This window comes from Silene latifolia, chromosome X (assembly GCF_048544455.1).
Source record: "Silene latifolia isolate original U9 population chromosome X, ASM4854445v1, whole genome shotgun sequence".
NCBI lineage: Eukaryota > Viridiplantae > Streptophyta > Magnoliopsida > Caryophyllales > Caryophyllaceae > Silene > Silene latifolia.
This window is the reverse complement of record NC_133537.1, coordinates 339743522-339748760: the sequence shown is the minus strand read 5'-3', so window position 1 is coordinate 339748760 and position 5239 is coordinate 339743522. Positions and strand designations below refer to the sequence as shown.

Sequence of the window (5239 nt, the reverse complement as noted above, 5' to 3'; positions counted from 1 at the left end):
GTCAGTAGACTTTTCATCCAACTTTTGTCTCTTCCAGTCTCCTTGAGCAGTCTCAGAGGACCTAGCAGAAGCATATGCAGTGCCATCTATGTGAGCACCTGCAGCTTCTGAAATTTGCCTTTGTTTCTCAATTTTTTGCAGAAGACCTAATGCTCTATTCAGTGGAGGTAAAGGCTCCATAGACAAAACAGTCGTCCTAACTGTCTCAAAAGCACTATTTAGCCCCATCAGAAAATGAATGAGCTTAGAATTAGTCTCCCTATCAACAATACGCTTTAGCATTTGGCAAGAACATGCCTCCATAGCACCACAAGAACAGTAAGGAATAGGATCTATAGCATCCAAATCTTCCCAAGCTTGTTTTAATTTGCTATAATACTCAACAAGACTAGAATTATCTTGAGAAATCTGTCCTAGATCTTTTTTCAACTGATAAATTTCTAAGCCACTGGTTTGATCATATCTTTCCAAGATTTCACTCCATAACTCTTTAGCACTACCAGCATATTTCACAGTTTCAGCGATTTGAGGCTCCATAGAATTAGTGATCCAACGCCTAACTAGTAAATCACAACGATGCCAATGATGAAATCTTTTATCCTTTTTATCAGTGATTTTAAATGATCCATCAATAAAACCTTCTTTGTTTTTAGCAAGTAAAGCTTGATAAACTTCTCTCTTCCATTGCAAAAAATGTTCACCAGAGAACTTAACCTCAGATAAACGCAAACTAGGTTGATCAGAGGTAGAAATATACAACGGATCATCAAACACTTCATACGCAGGTGATATACGATTAATTTACCTCTAATTCCCTCTTTCTTTTATGCATACCGACTCATATCGAGTCGGTTTCGGGTGTTTTCCTTGCGTTTTGTGCCCAATACCCGTACTTGTTACCTTGTGCATCCTTTTGTAGGAAACGACCCAAGTATGGAGAATTCGGGGCAAGAAAGGCACCCCATTGCCTTTACATGAAGAAGAGGTGAAGAAATGCTGAAGGGTGTGTTTTGCCGGCAGACCGGCAGCCGGTCTAGCCACCGGCAAAACACACCCCAGAGAATGACTTGGAATTTTGAAGAAAAGATTGAAGAGTGTGCTTTGCCGGCAGGCCGGCAACCGGCCCACCGGTAAAGCACTACAGGTGGAATTAATTGGAGAATTTGGCTAAAAACAAGCTTGGCCTCGCTGCCGGTAGGAGCACCGGCAGCCGGTCAACCGGCAGTTCACACATCCAAAGTTCAGAAGAGTGTGTTTTGCCGGCAGGCCGGCAACCGGCCCACCGGCAAAACACGAATGCCAGATGTTTTTAATCCCTTGCACGGTTTTGCCGGCAGGAGCACCGGCTGCCGGGTGCACCGGCATTACGCAGCAGACGGGATTTTGAGCCTTTCTTCCTCTTTTCTCCCTAATTTTGTACAAGCCTATAAATACCCCCTCTTAAACCCCTTTGTACACCAAACCCTAGATCTGAATAATTTCCCTTTCAAGCTTTAAACTTTCTTAATCTCTTTGTTAATCTTTCCTTAATTAAAGTAGTTCTTCAATCAATTAGTGATTGAATTTGGGTTTGTAAGAAGATTGAAGGATTTCCTTCTTTATTATTTCTATCCAAATTCCTCTTTCACTATTTTGTTGGTATTAATTCTCTCCCTATTTTCATTTGTTTACATTTTGTTCTTCTTTTATGTTTGTTTGATTGCTTATGTTAAGATTGTTGGTGTTGTTTGTTTGTTGTTGTTAATTTCATCATTGTTCATCTTTTCATTGTTCATCTTTCCTTTGTTTCTCTTTCTTTTGTTCATCCTTGGGTAGTTGTCCTCAAAGACTTAATCTTTGAGTTGATTTGGTTAAAGATTGTGTCTTTAGGCTTAATCACTCTCATTATTAGATTAAATCATCTTACCTTACACCCATTGTTAGATTGTTGCATGTTTAGTAGTGAATTTCATCTTCCCACCATGTTTATCACCAAAGTTTCCATCTTTATTGTTTATTTTGCAATTAGGACCATGACTAGTGAGTAGTCTTCCACTAGGGCTCGGTTTGACCCAACATGAGTAATTTCATTAGTTGAATTTCATAAAGGCTAATTATTTGGGGAAATTGGTGAGGGTAGTTTAGAGGATTGACTTGGTTTATGGGACGATTTTTGGGTAGTGTCGATTTATGACCCTTGTCCACCAACGAGAGTTGGTTAGGTTGTGATTTGGATACCCATGATTTGACCCTATTGTTGACCTTGGTTGAGACCGAAAGGGAGAACCGGGGTAGAACACCTCTAATCTAGCGTTTGAAATCGACCCTCGAGAGAGGGAGTGGGATGACCCGGGAATTGACGGGGCTTAATGACCTTAGCAAATATTGGACTACCTTGGGAATAATGCATGTTTTTGGGGTAGTCGGGTATTGAGTTAGGGATTCCGACCTTCGAACCCGAGAGGGGGGTTGGTGGGTAGCACTAGTGTCCTATTTCGAACCCGAGAGGGGGGTCTTAGGCGAATTAGAGTTGTCACCTCCTCACCTAACTACCCTTGTGATTAGCCTAGAAATTTAACCACGTGGAATTGCGAATAGTTTGGGAAGAACCGAGTCCTAGGCCTTTTTAATCATTTGAATTACAACTTATCTTTCGTTGTTGCTCATTTATCTTGCTTTTGTTTAGATTGCATCTCATTTCATTTTAGGTAGCATTAGTATATCAACCATCATCTTTTATTTTCGACTTAGCTAAACGATCGGATTAGAACAATTAGTAATCTTTTCAACTCCTTGTGGGATCGACCCTTAATAGTGTACAACGATAAAATCGTGCACTTGCGAGGTATAGCTTGATACCATCAAGTTTTTGGCGCCGTTCTTGGGTTTCGGCTAGATATTAATTGTTTTCGTTCTTGTTTAGACTAAGTCTTTTGTTACTAACCCCTCTCTTGAGTGTGTAGGACTTTTTGCATGGTTAGGAGAGCTCGAAGAGGTCAACCAATACGTCCGATTGACCACGAGATCGAAGCAACCGCGAGAAGACTAAATTCACTCCGTAGAAGAGGGCTTATAGAAACACCGATTCCTCAAGAAAATCCAGTAATTGAGGACCTTCAAGAAGAACCACGGGTCTTTGAAGCTTTCAAAAATCCTTTTGCAACACCGGAAACGGAAGTAACAATGGCCGCGGTTCCTATGAGAGACAACTTGGCTCCTAAAAAGGTGGTGAATCCGAGTATCGTCAAACCACCCATCCAAGCTAACAATTTCGATGTGAAAGCCACCTTGCTTCAACTTGTCCAAGGGAATCAATTCGGAGGGGGAGCCACCGAAAACCCCAACGAGCATCTAAACGATTTCTTGGATAGTTGCGACATGTTCAAGGCCAACGGAGTGACGGAGGATGCCGTACGGCTTAGGCTTTTCCCTTACTCTTTGAGGGGAAGTGCCAAGGAATGGCTTAAAAGTTGCGAACCCGACTCCCTTCGGACTTGGGACGATGTCTCTAAGGCCTTTCTCAACAAGTATTTCCCACCCCAACGAACCGCGAGAATCAAGAGTGAACTCCAAGGGTTCACCCAACAAGAAGATGAGACCCTCTATGAAGCATGGGAGAGGTACAAGGGCCTCCAAAGGCTATGTCCTCACCACGGTATTGGGGATGATGAGCTCATCAACAATTTCTATGAAGGGTTAAACAATGAGATGAAGATGAACCTTGATTCCGGCTCGGGGAAGGGAGCATTGGATAAGATAGATCACAAGACGGCGAAAGAGCTTATTGAAGAAATGGCTTCTCGTACCTTTCATTGGAACAATGATAGGCACAAGAGGAAAGGGAAGTCAACGGTCGAATCGGCCAACAATGTGGAAGTGAAAGAGATGATAGAAGAGCTTAAGCAACAAGTTGCCTTGATGAGCTCAAGCAAAACATCTAGCAATTCTTCTATGAGAAACCAAGTCTATAGTTGTGAGCTTTGTGGAGACCAAGGGCACCCACCCAATGAGTGTCCTTTGGTGGTTGGAGATGGAAGTTGTATGGAGCAAGTGAACGGGATATGGGAGTCTAGTCCGGCCAAGCAAGCATTTAACAACAACCAATATCACCCCGGAATGAGAGCCCACCCAAACTTCTCCTATGGCTCTCAAAATGTCCAAAACCCAACCTTCCAACAAAAGTCACAACAACCAAACTTTCAAGCTCAAAAACAAAACACTACATTCAACCAAGGTCCACCGGGTTTCCAAGGGAGAACCTTCCAACCAAGACAACAACAATTTCAACCACTCAACCCACCAACCAACCCACCTTTCCAACAAACCACCCAACCTTTCCAACAAACCACCCAACCTTTCCAACAAAACACCCAACCAAAGTCAAGTTTGGAACTCATGATGGAACAATTGATGACTTCACAAAACCAACTTGTCAACACTCAAACACAATTCATCAACCATTCCACTCAAAAACATGACGAGACAACCTCATCCATCAACCAACTTAGAACTCAAATGCAAGCTTCTCAACGAATGACGGACAACCAAATCTCCCAATTGGCTACTCAAATGAGCCAACTACAAGCCTCCCAAGGGAAATTCCCGGGTAAAACCGAGGAAAATCCGAAAACCATGAATGCTATCCACTTGAGGAGTGGTAGAGATTTGGAAGACCGGGAATTTGTCAAGAAAAGGAAGAGTAGTAGACCGGGTAATGTCATTGAACCTCAAGTTGTGGTTGAACCTCCTAAGGTAATTGAAGAAAAGGAGGGAGAAGAGGAACTCGTGGAGATTGTTGTGGAAACTCCAAAAGTGATTGATGAACCAACAAGGGTGGTTGAAGAGCCTCAACAACAAGTGGTAAGACCTTATGTACCACCGGTTCCCTTTCCACAAAGGTTGGCAAGAGCCAAACTTGAACAAAAGTATGGGAAGTTCATGGATATGATGAAGGGTATCAACATTACTATGCCTTTCATTGATGCCGTAAAGGAGATTCCAAGCTATGGAAAGTTCTTGAAGGAACTCATCTCAAACAAAAACTCCTTGAGCCCGACAACTACGGTGAACTTATCCAAGGAGTGTAGTGCAATTCTCATGAATGAGGCTCCTCAAAAGCTTGAAGACCCGGGGAGTTTTTCCATACCTTGTAAGATTGGGACCGTGCATATTGAGAGGGCTTTGTGTGATTTGGGGGCAAGCATTAGTCTTATGCCTCTAAAAATTTTCAAGAAATTGAAGGGTTATGAGCTTTCACCAA

At 42.5% G+C, this 5239-nt stretch overlaps 1 non-coding gene across 1 annotated transcript; it reads right to left on the bottom strand.

Moving 5' to 3' along the window:
• Positions 1 to 3531: 3531 nt before the first annotated feature.
• On the bottom strand, positions 3532 to 3638 carry LOC141624552 (small nucleolar RNA R71). The gene has a single exon (XR_012534358.1). It is a non-coding gene; the product is annotated as a small nucleolar RNA R71 (small nucleolar RNA).
• Positions 3639 to 5239: the final 1601 nt, after the last annotated feature.